Below are 16,885 nucleotides of genomic sequence, written 5' to 3'. Positions count from 1 at the left end.
GCTGCCTAGTGAGGTAAACTCCCCATCACACCAGAATGATGTCCTCGGAAGTTGCCCAATCCTGGTAAGGATGGTATCCATGAGATACCTGTCTTTAACAGACATGTGAATTAAATGAACACCAAGGGCACTTCCATGCTCATATTCTACATGTTGATGAAGCTGAAGTTCTAGTGACTAGATTTGCAAAAACGTATTCTGACAGACATTCAAGCCCTAACTTCATCATTTGTTAGTTGTGTGACCTTGAGCAAGTTATGTGATCTCTCTGAGGCTGTTCCCTCATCCGCAGTACAACAATCATCACATCTATTTCAAATGACTGGGGTGAGAATTGAACAGTTCACTGGTGGCTCAGACGGTAAAGAATCTGCCTGCAGTGCAGAAGACTCAGATTTGATCCCTGGGTCAGGAAGACCCCCTGGAGAAGGGAATGGCAACCCACTGCAGTATTCTTGCCTGGGGAATTCCATGGACAGAGGAGTCTGGCGGGCTAGTCCATGGGGTCACAAGAAGTCGGACATGACTGAGTGACTCACACACACACACACACACACACACGGTACACAGAGCACTTGGACAGGCCTTGTACACGGTCAAGTCTGAAACAGCAGAGCACCCCAGCTGCCCTCCTAATTGTGAGCAGGAGCCTCCCATCTCCAGGTCTTCCAGACAACGCACTCATTAAGCAGATTAATGCACAAAAGCAATCGTCACTCACACCCTCGGATGTGCAGGTTTAAATGCTGATCGCAGTCTCTTCCCATTAAGCTTATGCTTCGCAGAGCCCAGGCTGCTTCACAGGGAGGGAGGTCTTAATAGCCATGCCTAAAGGGAAGCTGTCATTGAGAGGAGGAGAAAAAAAAAAAAAAAAACTAGGCCTAAAGGACCTTGAAGAATGCATGCTTGGTGCTGGAACTGAAAACTCACATGTCTGACTGCGGGGCTGCGCTGCTGGGTGGGAAAGCAAGCTCCTTCCTCCTTGCTGCGGGTGCAGACAGCCAGACACTCTAATCCCCGGGGCACCAGCTGGCTGTCTCCTCCACCGCCCCCCTCCTCCTCTCCCCAGCCCACCCTAAAAATAGGAGGTGAGCATCCCTCAGCTGGGCCAAGGCCAGCCAAGGCCAGGGCACCACCACACACCCTACCTTCTATGCATGCTGTGAGCAGGGGTCCCTGCTAGAAGGTGAGGGGCTCAGACATACTCCCACTTTGGTCTTCAAAGCATCTCCCCTACTAACTTAACACCCAGGCTTGGGCTTTTCAGCTTTTTTAGAAACTTTTTATTTTGTATCAGGCATAGCCGATTAACAAATGATGCTGTGAGTTTCAGGCGAACAGCCAAGGGACTCAGCCAAACGGATACAGGTATCCATTCTTCCCTGAACCCCACTCCCCTCCAGGCTGCCACCTACCCCTGAGCAGAGTCCTCTGTGCTTACTGTAGGACCTTGTTGGTAATTCATTTTAAATACAGCAGTGTGCACATTGGATTTTTCAGCTTTTAAAGTACCTTTACTTCTGTTTCCTAAAACTGCATCCCCAGCCCTCCAGAAATCAAAGAAGAAAATAGTCAAAACCATTTTCTGCAACTAAGAATTCCTAGTTGTCTTGGAAATGATCTCTGGGTTAAGCCAGCAAACCTAAGGGGAAAGTTGGGGGTTGGGGGGGTGACTTCAACTCTGGAAACTGAGAAGAAAGGTTATACAGTGAGTGTACAGAACCCTCAGCTCCTTTCCCTCCCCAACACACACAGAAATCGCAGGAATCTGTCTTGAAGCTATAAAGCTCCATTCATTTGAGATGATAGCAGCTAATATCTTCATTTCGCACATAAGGGAGAGGCAGTGACCAAGTGGCCTAGTCTGTACCAAGTCTTCCAAAGGGGTTCATACCTTAGAGAAGTTCAAGACAAACTTGGTAGCCAAAACACAAGAACAGCTGTCTTCTTGGACGGACCACACGGGAGGGTAAAATGAGCATTCCCTTGGTATTGCCATGCCCATTCTACAAATGAGGAAGTTGGGGTGGTGAGAAGTGACTTGCTCATTACCATGGCCAACAGGTGGCAGTTGTTATGCCCGATGTCCGAATCCCCGAGCGGGAAGAGAGAAGGCCTCCAAGACAATGCAACTCGCAGGTAGGGAAGTTTATTACTGACTCGAGCCAGGACTCTCCGCCCGCAACCAACGCAGTGGTGCGGGTCAGAGAGCCCCGAGCCCAAGCTGTTACACAAATCTATAGGGTGAGAAGCGGATTGGTTACACGTTTGCAAAGCAATTTCATTGGTCAATACTTTCGCGCGCGCGGGACTTTCCTGGGGGTTTCCGCCCCGTTCCTAATTTCCTAATTGGCAAACATCGGTGAAAGCTAATTGGTCCTAATTGGCAAACAGTGGTCATTGTTAAGCGAAAGCTACCTGAGAGTAGGAAGGCCTACTCCTAATCTATTTCTGCTCGCCTCACAGTAGTCAGTGAAAGTGTTAATCACTCAGTCATGGCTGACTCTGTGAGACCCTGTGAAATGTAGCCCCCCAGGCTTCTCTGTCCATGGAATTCTTCAAGCAAGAATACTGGAGGGGGGAGCCATTCCCTTCTCCAGGGAATCTTCCAGACCCGGGGATAGAAACCGGGTCTCTTGCATTGTCAGGCAGATTCTTACCATCTGAGCCACCAGGAAGCCCAACAGGTGGCGGAGCTAGCTGCAAATTCAAGTCTGCCAAGCACTGAAAGATGTATTATTTGCCTTATGTCACATGTGTTCTTATCTGAAAGCCTCTCTTGGCTTACTCCAGTGTTGAGAGAATTAGTTTGAGCCCTTTGGTAGCAAAGCTGTTCCCAGGGACCTGTGGTTGTCAAAATTTAATGAGCACAAGCATCACCCAGGAGGTCTTTAACCATGCCAAACATAAGCTCCATCATGTCCAGATCAGCTCTAACTTTCACATGCACAGAATCCTCTGGGGAGCCTGTTAAACACAGATGCTAATGCATCTGTGAGGGTGAGGGTGAGACCCTGCATTTCTAACACACTCCCGGGTGATGCTGATGATACTGGTCCATGGATCACACTTTGAAGTCACAAGGGTGACAGTGAGTCTTCCAGCGCTTGAATCCCAGCATCACCACTACTAGCTGCACAAGACCTGGCAAGCTACTCAGCCTCTCTGTGCCTCCATTTCTTTATATGTAAAAACAAAAACGTGTGTCAGGACAGGGCTACTTGGCAGAGTTATTTTTAGGATGAAGGGAGTTGGTGCATGCAAGTCAGCACAGTGCCTGGTGCATAGAATAATCTCAATAAATTATTATTAGTGAGTTTTGTCATACATTATAAGCTTCAAAAAATAATGTTCATGGTGGCACGATCTACAATAACCAGGACATGTAAGCAACCTAAATGTCCATCAGCAGAGGAATGGATAAAGATGTGAAACATATATACAATGGAATATTGCTGGGCCATAAAGTAAATGAAATAATGCCATTTGCAGTGGCATGGATGGACCTAGAGATTATCATACCAAGTTAAGTAAGAGAAAGACAAATATATGATATCACATATGTGGAATCTAAAATAATGATACAAATGAACTTATTTATGAGACAGATTAAGACTCACAGACATAGAAAAAAAACTTATGGTTACAAAAAGGGAAATGAAGGAAGAGGATAAATTAGGAGTCTGGGATCCACAGATACACACTACCGTATTTAAAATAGATAGACAACAAGGTCTTACTGTATAGCACATGGAACCATGCTCAATATCTAGTGCTAAACTATAATGGAAAAGAATCTGACAAAGAATAGATACAGATGTATAACTGAATCACTTACTATACATCTGAAACTAACACAACTTTGTAAATCAACTAGACTTCAATTCAAAAAATTAAAAATAAAGATAAATGAATAAAATATAAAAGTTGTTATATGTTATATATCCTGACCCAGGGATCAAACACATGTCTCCTACATTATAGGAAGATTCTTAACCATCTGAGCCACCAGGAAACTTCATGCTTAAAACCACCATGATTTATTACTTCTACAATTCTAAGTTCGACTAAGTTCAGCTGGGCAGTTCTGCTCCACGTGAAGGAGCTGAGGTTTTTCTGTATTCAGTAGGAACTGCAGAGGGAGTGATGCTGAGCTGGACATCATTCCCACCACTCTCTGCCTCCAGGACTCTGTCCATGGAGCTTCTTATCATCCACTAGTCTAACTGAGCTTCTTTCACAGCCCGATGGCTCCCTCCTCAGAGTGAGGATCTGAGAGAAGAAGCCCCAGCACACACATGTGTTTGTCAGACCTTTACTCACATTACGATTGCTGATGGCCCATTGACCCAAGCAAGTCATAGGGACGCAGTATACATAGGGCATGAACATTAGGGAGTGTTGTCACATGGGAAGCCACCAGTGTAGAATCTATCACAATCTATAAGCTTACTTGATTGTAAGGCCTTTGAAGACAGCTCATCTACCCCATGCATTGTTGTATCCCAAGTTGTAGGAGACTGGTGAATACATCTGATCCTGTGACCATCCTGACAAACAGTTAAAGCAAAAAGATGATCTCCATTTGCAGACAGCTGTGAGAGTTTGGAGTCATGCAGCTAGATAGGGGCTGGCACCCAGGACATCAAGCCCAGGTCTGTCATCCTTTCCTCTCCACTCTTCCTGCTAATCTTCTCATGTAGTCATTTTCTGCCAGCCCCTCCTTGCCACGTGTATCTCCTTTCTCCAAGCTTCCTGGTAGCATCGTTAGTTATTTACAAATGAACAGTTAAATGCGCCAGGATATGTGCTATTTAAAGGAAACCTGTGGTGACTCAACGAGTAATTAAAATAATCATTTATCCCATAAGCATTTATCAGGGCTCAGTTTACACCAGGCACTGTGAAGTGGAGGTGGAGGGACAGTGGAGGAGTTCAGAATTAGAAGATGGGATTCTGCCCTCAGGGAGCGAACTCACTTACGCTTTCAGCAACAGCTGTTTTTCAGGAGCCTACTCTGTGTCCAACGAAGTGCCAGGCAATAAGGGTGAACCCAGCACCACTCCTGCCCTCGAGATGCTCACAGACTGGCAGGGAGACCAGCAAGCAAGCATCCCACATCACACAGTGTGTGTGTGTGTGTGTGTGTGTGTGTGTGTGTGTGTGTGTGTGTGTTTGTGTGTGCGCATGCACCCACATGCATGCTCAGTCCTGTCTGACTCTTTGCAATCCCATGGACTATAGCCCATCAGACTCCTCTGTCCATGGAGTTTTCCAGGCAAGGATGCTGCAGTGGGTTGCCATTACCTATCCCAGGGGATCTTCCCGAGCCAGGGATCGAATCTGCGTCTCTTGCATCTTCTGACTTAGCGACTAAGCAACAACATTCACATCACTTAGGTGTGTTTGAGAAAGGTCATTCAATGTGAGAAAGGGACAAACTCTACCTGATGGAGTGGCAGTGGTCTAAGAAATCTTCCCAGGAACAGTGACCCACGAATTGTCCCTGAGAGAGCCTTGCAGGCTGGAACGGGAAGGCACTAAAGATGATCAAAGTTACTAAGTGTGGGGACAAGGTTTTCCTGCATCCTGTGTGCAGAGCCAGTTTCTTAAGATGCAGAGCCCAGGCTGCTCTACCCAAAGGTAGCAGCAGTATCGCTTGACCAGAAGGTGCTTCCCTGCCCCATCCTTCAGACTCCAGTCAAGGTCAGATGTTCTCACAGGCCTTCCCTGATGACTGGGAGTGGTCCCTCCTTTGCTACCACTCCATGTTTATCTCCCTCATGGAGCTGAGCACTGACAGGACCAACTTGCTCTCTCTCTGTCCTCTCTACTCACAATAGCTCCATGGAGGTAGGGACTTTGCTATTCTTAGCCATCCCCAATGAAAATGAAATCTGCATGGGGACCAGGACTTCATCTGTTTCCTGTGGCACCAAGCGCCTATAGGAGTCTCTGGCACCTAGAGCATGCGTAAAGAATAAGTGCAGGCAAGGGGCCCCAGCAGGAGGAATGAGGGGCTGGGAAGTAAGGTGGGCACCAGGAGCAAGTCCTAGGAGTCCTGCGACTTTAGAACAAGCCCCATCTGAGTTCTCATGTTGCCTCTGTTCCTTAATCAGGAACGATGGAAAATCATGCTTCCCAGGTGGCTTTAGTGGTAAGGAATCCACCTGCCAATGCAGGAGACAGCAGAGATGAGAATTCAATCCATGGGTCTGGCAGATCCCCTGGAGGAGGAAATAGCAACCAGTTCCAGTATTCTTGCCTGGAAAATTCCATAGGCAAAGGAGCTTGGCAGGCTACAGTACATGAGGTTGCAAAGAGTCAGACATGACTGAGCGACTGAACCCGTATGGAAAAGCAATTTCCAACCCCACTCAGGCTCCCAGATTCCCCATCTCCCTTGTCAGGCAGCCTTTTGCAGATCAAATTTCAGAACAAGTACAAGGGTCCTGTTTTTGACAGGCCTTGGAAAGATGGAGGCAGCCCTGTGGGTCCTCTCGGGAGGTCAGATCTAGGAGCCAACATCGTATGATCAAAATCATGACGAGTTATATGCTCAGTAGTGCTTGGTTCTGGTTCAGGGTCACAGCCTCTGGATTCCTGAGTCCTTCTGGGCCAGTGGGGCATTGAGATTGGTATGTGGCCCAGAATACACAAGGGTGAATGAGTTAGCTGCTTGGCAGGTTTTGTCTGGGGCCTCAGTCTAAGACACAGAGAGGGCAAGAGAGGTCTCTTAGACTTTCCCGCCCTTTACATGGTGAATTCCTATCCATCCTTCAAAACCCCATTGAAATGCTCCCCGTCTCTGAAAACTGCTTTGTCCCTCCAAGCAAAATTAGTCACCCCCTCTTCTGTACTCACACAATGCTTTATCACCTTCTCTGTTCAGCAAGAACTTTCTGAGAACAGAGGTGGCCTGGTCTCTCTGTAGCTCCAATGCCCATCATGAGAGCTCCTATGTGCTACACTAATAATAACCACCATTTACTAAGCACACTCTCTGTTTCCAGGCTCTGTGTTAAGAGCTTTATGTACATCATTTAACTGAATCCTTACAACAGCCCAGAGAGCTGGTTCTAATAGGATCCCATGTTGCAGCCAAGAAAACTGAAGGATGGAAGTAGAATCCACTACATGTCTGATGTGTGTGCATTCAATAAATGGGCAAATGAAGTGACTGAGAGATAGAACTAAGAAATAAAGTCATTTTTCTATTTTAGCTGCCTTTGTCATCTTGGGAAATGATCCCTGGGACATGCTCTTAGACTGAAGAGCTCAACATCCAGGCCTCAGAATCCTTAGGTGCCCAGAATGTGTACTCAATTGCTCAGTTGTGTCTGACTCTCTGCAACCCCATGGGCTGTAGCCCACCAGGCTCCTCCGTCCATGGGATTCTCTAGACAAGAATACTGCAGTGGGTTGTCATTTCCTCCTCCAGGGGATCTTCTCGACCCAGGGATCAAAGCCGTGTCTCTTGCATCGCCTACAAGACAGGTTCTTTACCACTAGAACCACCCGAGAGGAAGGTTGAATAGGAAGTATAGAATAAAAAGCCCTGGTTATAAAAAATCATTTCCTAGGCCCCCTAGAATGGAAGACAGGCCCTAGAAATCTCAGCCTGTGGGCAGATCATCACCTCTTGGAGGGCTGCTGGTTTTGGAATATCTTTCCTTCCATAATGTGCCCGCCCCCCCACTCCGCCAGGCTACCTGCCTAATCCTCCACCCTGCTTGTGGATGCGAGTGTATGCAATTCGCATTTCTCGGGGCATGATGATCTGTCCATCTGTGGGTATTAATGCACACACATCTCCTCTCTGACCTTGCTTGGCAAGAGCCTTCAACAGGAATGCTGTGACCAGTGTCCTCACAGATTGAAATGGATTTCCTCTGTCGCAGCTTCTCTTTGAAGTCGGGGGCTGGGAAACAGTGATTATGGCAGATTCGTGGCTGGGGTGTGAGGGTAAGAGCTTCTGGGTTCAGTCTCAAAACCACCGTTGGGTGATATTGTTGCTAGTTACACACCAGAGGTAAGAGGTGAGTGAGCTTCATAGACTTGCAGGAATCCTGACCCCAAACAAACAGCCCCTTCTCAGGTCCACCCTTCAGGGTTTCCCCAATCTGCCCTTTCCCCAAAGCTCGTGACAATTACCCCAGGAGGGCAGAAGAGGTGCCTTCTTGCAGGTGCCAGCTACAGCCACAGAAATCATTTCAGCATGAAAAAGTCAAAAAGATGAAGGCATAATGTGCTAAGCCCTGCAAAAGATTTATGCATTCATCTCATATAGAGATGACATTAACTAGGATAACAATCAGATTTTGACATCTTGGGAACTCTTGCCAATTAAATCACATCTAATAAGAGTTCATATTTATTGGGCACTCATTGCAGTTAGGCTCTGCGCTAAACACTCCACAGGCATAATCTGATATAGGAAGCTTTCAACAACCCAAAGAGGAAACAACTGTTAGTGCTACTCTCAGGCTTTAGGTGAGAAAACCAAGATTCAAATGACTGGCACATAGTTTCCCATCCACAGGTGGTGGACCACAGATCTGACCCCAGGTCTGTGTGACCCCTGTGTCTCTGTGTTCTTCTGCCCGAGTAAGAGCCAAGTCCATCTTTGGCTGGCCAGTCATCTGACTGGTAGGAGCTTAAAAGCCAGGAATCTCAGATTCACAGAACTATACCAGGGCTTCTTGGCAAGCTCTGAGAAAGCAGATGGCATCCCCCCTCCTGAGGGGAGCCATCTACAACCAGTAGTCTCAGCAAACAGCCTACCGCCTCCTTATCACCCAAGAAGTGTCTACCTCTCTCAGCACCAGCTACACCTGTTCCGATTCTGGAAGGATTCGGCAGGAAGGAATGCCTTTACCTTTCAGAAACAACCTGGGCTGCTATATCCATCACCCAGAGTGTCTGTTGACCATTTAGGATCCCTAGGTCACTGCTCAGGCACTTTCCCACACTGTACAAGACAACTGTATTTCTCTGGACCTCCTTTTGTGGTGAAACTGGGAATCAGACTAGACGGATTCTGATAATTTTGGCAGTTTGACATTACTGGGTCTTCTAGAATGGCACTGTTCAATAGAAGTTTCTGCAATGATAGGAATGTTCTCAGTCTGAGCTGTCCAGCATGGCACCCTCAGCCACATGTGACTGTTAACACTTGAAATGTGATAAAGAAACTGAATTGTTAATTCCTTCTAAGTCTGGACTTCCCTGGTGGCTCAGATGGTAAAGCATCTGCCTACAATGCGGGAGACCCAGGTTCAACCCCTGGGTTGGGAAAATCTCCTGGAGAAGGAAATGGCAACCACTCCAGTATTCTTGCCTGGAAAATCCCATAGACAGAGAAGCCTGGTAGGCTACAGTTCATGGGCTCGCAAAGAGTTGGACACGACTGAGCAACTTCACTTTCACTTTCATTTTCTAAGTCTGATAAATTTCTAACACATTTCCATTGTGGCTAGTGGCTATCATTCTGGGCTCTGCCACTCTAGAATTGATATTAAGATAACCACTGGGTCCCACAAGATATGGAAGCGCATTCCGTATTATGAGTAACATCCCTGTAACAACCACAGGGTGGCTTGAGAGGCTTTAACCTCACCACAACCTCCGTCAGCCACCTGGCAATGACATCACAAAAAAAGATATAAATTTTCTGGAAAAAATGCTTCCTCTGCAAGTCTCAAAACTATTTGCTTTCTAGATTCCATACATATTCTTTAATATACAATATTTGTTTTTCTCTTTCTGATTTACTTCACTCTGTATGACAGACTCTAGGTCCATTTACATCACTGCAAATGACCCAATGTCAGATCTAGAGGAGTGGATTGAGGATGATGGGAGGGAGGATCAAGAGAGAGGGATATGTGCATACATATAGCTGATTCTGTACAGCAGAAATTAATACAGCATTATAAAGCAATTCTACTGAGCAAGTTTAATTAAAAAAAAAATTTTAACCATTTGCCTGGCTGCCTTGTATAATTACATTGTGTCCCTAACTCTTCTTATTCAAGTATTTTGGTGTCACTACAGCTTCTCATATTGGTTCAACATTTTTAAATTTTTTCAATTTTAACAAAACCATTCTCTTTGATCCTCATAACCAGGCACTGAAGCAAGTACCCTTATTCCTATTTCATGGCTCAAGAAATTGAAGTTTACAAGATTCAGATGACTTCTAAAACAAATAAAAATTCCATCCCAGACAGTGGGGCTCGAGGCCAGTCGGCCTATTCTCTCAAGCTCGGTACTGATGGAAAGCTGCATCTGTGATCATTGTCAATAGGTGAGCTGTCTATACCTTTGTGGCCTGGAGATATTTAATAAATGTGCAAAGTGGAGAGAAGCATTCCAGGTCTGGATGAAGAGCAAATGGAGCCTGGCTCAACAGAAGGAAGAAGGGCGGACATCACTCTTGGTATTAAAGGGGCCCTTTGTGGGGCTCTGATCAAATTCAGTGCTCTGTGTGACCTCCGTCTCTCTGGCCTTGGTCACCTTCTCTAGGCATCCCAGCTGGGAAACACAAGATGATCTCTGAGGACTCAGGCACCTAGGACTCGAGGAACTGATGAGATACTTTCTGCTTGCCATGTGCCTGGCTCAGTGCCTCAGGCAGATACAGGGGAGAAGGAGTCAGAGCTGTAAGAAGCTTTGCCAATTGGTCCTCATCATGTGTAGAGTCGCCCGAAATGCAGCGGTGTGTGTGGAGGGGACAGGACAGGACAAAGACCTGGTTTCACCATCCTGGCCCTGCCGCTTGAAGCTGTGTGGTCTTGAGCAGGTCACATAACCTCTCTTTCTGAGCCTATCAACTGTAAGATAGCACTGCCACTCATCTCAGAGGCTGTAATGAGGACTACCTGAGACAACCAAGAAGCATCTATCAGTGATGCTTGTGCCATAAACATCACTTCCTTTCCCTGCCCTTTGTCAGCCAACTGAGAGAGAGTACCCACTCTCTGCCAAGAAGCTCCCATCACTGGTTGGATTCACTGCAGGTTCCCACTCCACTCTGATCTCCATCCCCAACCTGTGCTTTCAAGCCCTCCTGAATGCCCGAAATGTATCAAACCCACTTTGTGAGTCAGGAGACAGAGACAAGAAAAGAAACACATCTCCATGATGGGCAGCGAGGATGCCTCCCCAGGATGGGATCCTTAGCCAAATCTTCCCATGTCTCAGCTCAGACAGTCTGGAAAGTTGCTCTCCTGAAGGGTCCGCCCAAAAATCCCACTCAGACATCATCCTCCAAGTAGGAACAGCTCCCACAGTGACAAGGAAGAGACATCTGTCCCTTTTCTTCCCACCAACCCCCAGAATGAGCCTAATTAGACTGTCTCTTCTTTCAACTGCCTTGATGATCAGTGTCACCAAAGTGCAGCAACATGATGGCTCCAGGCACAGATGCCCGAAATGCCACACATTTGCCAACCCCGGGCATGGGTGCTTGGCTGATGTCGAGGGGCTGGAGTCCAACCACAGACTCTTCCAGAGGGCACAATGAGATGCAACCAGGACGGAAACTGGGTTTCTGGAGGGAAGTGAACATTTTCTCAAAACAGGCTCTGAGCCAAGCTAGCTTTTGAAATCTTATTCCTGAATTTTGGATCTCTCATGAGAAATTATATCAGTCAAGGTCTTGGCAGGAAACAGAAGCTCACTCAGCTGGTATATTGAAGTGACTTTTAATGAAGGAACTAGGGTGGGCACACAGGGTGGGCAGGATTCAGAGAGTCCACGGAGAGTACGAGCACCCAGGGGCCAGCAAAGGCAGGAAGTCCAAAAGTCCACGGGGAGAGAAAGTTACTATCAGAGTCCGTGTGAGAGCTGGAGCCTGGAAAGGAGGCTACTTGGAGCCCCTGGAAACCCACAGTCAAGCAGGAAGGAGCAGGAGGCTTCAGCTTCTTACTCCTCTACCAGCTGAACCCAACCAGAGGTTAAAGGTCAAGAGCCTTGCAGGTGCAGTCCAGAGAAGCAGGCTCCTGGAACATGGAGGAGGCCAAGGAAGGGATGAAGATGGATATGGGGCCATAAGGAGTATTCAGGTCAGAGGAAAAAGTTTTTGGCATTGGTAATACTGACTTGGGATTAGATCTCAACTCTTACACATATGATATAAGTGGTGACAAATTCCTTACCTTTTCTGAACCTCAGTATCCTTGTCTATAATGGAATATTACCCAGTTTCAAAAACTAGAACTAATGTTTGTAAAGATCACGTATAGGGGACTGGCACAGATGCAGTCGATAACTGATGACATAGAGGTGGCTGAAATATCACAGGCTTTGGAATCAAATGCCTAGGTTTCCTATCCTGGCTCCATCACTCCTTAATGGTGTGATTTTGGCAAGCAGTTTAACTGGTTTGAACCCAAGCTTATCACCTACTACATAGATATTGTAAGAACACCTGATTCAGAGTGATATTAATAACAGTATAAAGTGTTTATGGGGACTTCCCTGGTGATCCTGTGGTTAAGAATCTGCCTTCCAATGCAGGGGACGAGGGTTAGATCCCTGGTTGGGCAGCAAAGATCCCACATGCAACAAGGCAACTAAGCCCAAATGCCACAACTAGAGAGATGTCCTTGAGCTGCAATTAAGACCTGATGCAGCCAAATAAATAGAATAAATATAAATAATATATGTAAAGTGTTTAACACAGTGCTAGCACAGAGAGCAGCAATAAACAGTCCTCATTAGAGACTGGGTAGAAAGCTTCTCCTGCATGCCTGAAGGTTTGTGTTTCTCTCATCTTGACTTTGTTTCCCCTAGTAGGGGCTCTCGAACTTGAATTTCAGTGGTCACCACTCAGCAGAGCCTCTTCTATGTTTATGATTCTCTCCAGGTTCAGACACAAAAGTTCTAGGAAAGACAGGTCATCTATCTTCCCATAGACTTGGCTCCCTCCCTCCACAATCAGACTATTCCTCCATCCAGAGAGAAGAGCTGCCCTTAGCTGATGAATCACAGAAGGAGGCCCAGTTGGATGAAAGAAAGTTTGGTCCCTCTGTGTCCAGTGACAAAGGTGATGATTTCCCTAAATCATAATGAAGTCGGAGACACAGCCCCAAAATCCTGGGCTTTTCCGGGTGAAGAAATGGGTGTGCCCTGACCCAGGCCCACACTCAACCATGAGTACCTGGAGGATCAGGATGTTCTTAAGCAACTTAGTGCCCCAGCACCTATCACAGTGATTCACCTGAGCCCCACCATGTGCCAGGCACTAGGTGTATTTCACTAAACAAGGAAAATAGAGCTTATGTCCTTGTGATGCTTATAGACTGGCCGGGGAGTCAGGAATTTTATGTTAGTTTGTGTTAGTCATTCAGTCGTGTCCAACTGTTTGCAACCCCATGGACTGCAGCCCACCAGGCTCCTCTGTCCATGGAATTCTCCAGGTAAGAATACTGGAGTGGGTTGCCATTTTCTTCTCCAGGGGATCTTCTTGACCCAGGGATCAAACCCAGGTATCCCACATTGCAGGCAGAATCTTTACCCTCTGAGCCACCAGGGAAGGAATTTTATAAGTAGTCACAAATGTTATAGCTGTTATGAAAAGTAGCATAGGAGATTCACTGCCAGCTGGGATGCCCAGGGTTACAAAGGATTTTGTAACCATCAATAGCAGAAGAAGACATCAGATAAAGTAAAGTCACCAAAGAGTGGCAGATGCAGTACAAGCATCCAGTGGTAGATGCAGGTAGAACAAGCCCTATATTGGTGAAGAAAAGTACCTGGGATAAATTACCTGACCTGGGTTTGTGCAGGCAGAAGAGTAGACCTGCCACAGGCAGAGAAATGTTGCTGAAACAAGGATAAACCAGGAAACTTTTACTGACAATGTGGGCTGGCAAGGCAGATTGGAATCTAGAAGAGTCCAAGTGCAATAATAAATCTCTTGGCCAAGCAGTTCTCCCTCACAGGAACTGTGCTGAGTAAGCAGCTCTGGAGGTGGAGCTTGAAACAGAGATGGATCTTGCAGTTTTGTGCAGTGCTTAGGTTGAATCCAGAGCTGCTGAATTAAAACTAATGAAAGCTGCAAACCAAATCCCTCCTAGCTCACATTCTTCTAATATCAGAGAACCAGTCCATCAGCAGTGGCAGCATAGGAAGTTGGATTTAGGGATGAAAGACAAAGAGAGATCTCTATTATCTCATTTAAAACCAGAGGTAAACTTAAAACTAATTCAAACTTCATGTTAGCCCAGCTCAGCTTGATCATGGTGGAATATCAATGATTAGCCTCTCATCCTAGCCTTCTGATAGAGAAAAAGGTGTCCTCCCTTGAGTAGGGGAGAAGATAGATGATAGATAGGTAGATAGATAGATATAGATAGATTCTAGCTCAGTCTCTATTGTTCTTTTAATCAAAATATCCAACATACAATTAAAAATTAGAAGCTATGCAAAGAAGCAAGAAAATATGACCCATAATCAAGAGAAAAGATAGCCAATATAGATAGACCTACAGATGGCCAAGGCATGAGAATGAGCAAACCAGGACTTTGAAATAATTAGTATAAACATATAAATGAATTTTATATGCATATGCAAAACATATGCAGAACAAGTGGACAGACAGGGAATTTTAGAAAATAAAGGAAAGATGAGAAGAAGAACTAATTGTAAATTCTAGAACTTGAAAATACAATCTTTGAAATGAAGAATTCAGGGCTTAATAATAATAGATTCAATAAAAGAACAAATCTGTGAACTCACAGAGCCATCAGTATAAAATACCCAAAACTGAAACACTGAGAAAATAAAACATGGAGAGAGAAAGAGGAGTAGGGGGAGAGAGAGAGAAGGAGAGGGAGATGGAGAGATTTGTATCCTAAGAGCTAATGATCTAGGGACTTCCCTGGTGGCCCAATGGTTAAGATTTCACCTTCCAATGCAGGGGGTGCAGGCTCAGTCCCTGGTCTAGGAGCTAAGATCCTACCTGCCTTGTGGCTAAAAAAACAAAACATATAACACAAACAATACTGTAACAAATTCACTGAAGACTTTTTTTAAAAAGCTAATGATCTAACATACTTATAATTGAAAAAGTAAAGTATAATTACTATAGGAGTATGTAACCCATCAGTGTATATTCCTCTCAGGTCTTTAAAAATGCTGTTCCTTGTGCCTGGATCTCAGAGTCACATGGACCATTCTCCCATATCCTTCAAAGTTTTGCTCAAAGCTCTCCCTCTCAGTGAGGTCATCCCTGCCCACTCTATATAAAATTTACTTTGTCCCACTCATACCTGGAGTTTCTTCTCACCATGTGCCTTATTTTTTCCTTAGCTCTTATTATTAATAAACTATGTACTCTTTTTTTTTTTTTGTCAAGCCACACAGCTTGCAAGATCTTAGTTCCCCAAAAAGAGATTGAACTCAGTTCAAGGCAGCAAAAACACTGAGTCTTAACCACTGGACTGCCAGGGAACTCCCATTTCTTTTTTGATTACTTTGCCCCTCTGCTAGAATGTACATTCCTTGCTGGGAGGAATTTTTAATTTTTTTTTACCAATTTGTTCACTGACAACTCTACTGAAACTCTACTGAAAACATAGTAGGCTCTCAATAAATATCACTGATTAACCAATAGTGAGTGAAAGTTTTGAGTTTTACTCAAAAGTAAAACAAGGCGGGACTTCAGTCCTTGGTCAGAGAACTAGATCCCACATGCTGTAAGGAAGACCTGGCACAGTCAAATAAATAACAATTTACCTTAAAGTAAAGGAGGGCAGTACCAGTGATCCTCATAATTTATCAATAGAATTTCCACCTCCAAGATAGAAATACATTTGAAGAGCAGAGAGTCTCCTGAAGTAAGAGAGGAGACTGAGGATCTGTATGGGCATCAGGGAACATGGAAGGTCAGGCCAGAGAAGGAGGAGGTCTCTGGGTATGATGGAAGGGGGACCAGAGGTTAACCATCTGGCTCAAGTTCTGATTTCATCACTCACAGTCACGTGATCTTGGTGCAGGTCACCTTGGAGAAACAGGCTTGTGAAGTGTGTCTGTAAGTAAAGGAGAATTTCTTGAAAAGTAGAGAAAGGCTGAATAAAGAGCTTTTGGCTGTAATTGGGAAGATAAGTACATCAGGCAGATCCCCTGTGAGTGCAAGTGGAATTAAAATGGCCTAAGAATAACAGATAGTGTATCGGTTTACATAACTGAAAAGTGTAGGGTTTCATGCTTCAGGCTATGTCTAGATCTAGTTGCTGAAAATATAGTTCAAGAAATGTTCTCTCTTTGTCTCTGGGTTCTAGTATCTGCATGAGCTTCATTCTCAAGCAGGCTTTCTCCAGGGGTTAGTTAAGAAGGATCCAGAATATTTAGCTTTTTGTGCCTTGAGCTTTGCCACTCCAGATCATGCTATGCTCATTGGCCAGGCTCACAGCCAATTCCTGAATGGATTCACTGTGACCAGGGAGATGCAGAGCACTGATTGGTCAGGCCTGGGTCATGTGACCACCCTTGGCATTGGAATGCAAATTCACTCCAGCAAACCACATGGTCTGAGAGTGGGGGTTCCTCAAGGGGAAAATCAAGGTGCAATTTCTAGAAGAGGGGATGCTACACAGAGTTAAAAAAAGAAGAAAAAAAAAAACCCACATGTTTATTTATGTAAGCATCTGGAATGCAGAGACATGGAAAGCGAGAGTTGTCCTAAGTAAGTGCTTGAGGCCAAAGAGAGTATAAAAAAAAAAAAAGAATTTCTCCTCAGTTGGAAAGAGCAAGAAGGGAGTGATGAGAAATGGGACAGTAAACAGAGGCCAAACCTTGTGAGCCTTATACATCATGTCTACAAATTTGGATGTGGTCCTAAAAGCAAAGGGAAGCCCTTGAAACATTCCGAGCAAGA

Source organism: Dama dama, chromosome 22, assembly GCF_033118175.1.
Source record: "Dama dama isolate Ldn47 chromosome 22, ASM3311817v1, whole genome shotgun sequence".
Classification (NCBI taxonomy): domain Eukaryota; kingdom Metazoa; phylum Chordata; class Mammalia; order Artiodactyla; family Cervidae; genus Dama; species Dama dama.
This window is presented reverse-complemented; position numbering follows the sequence as displayed.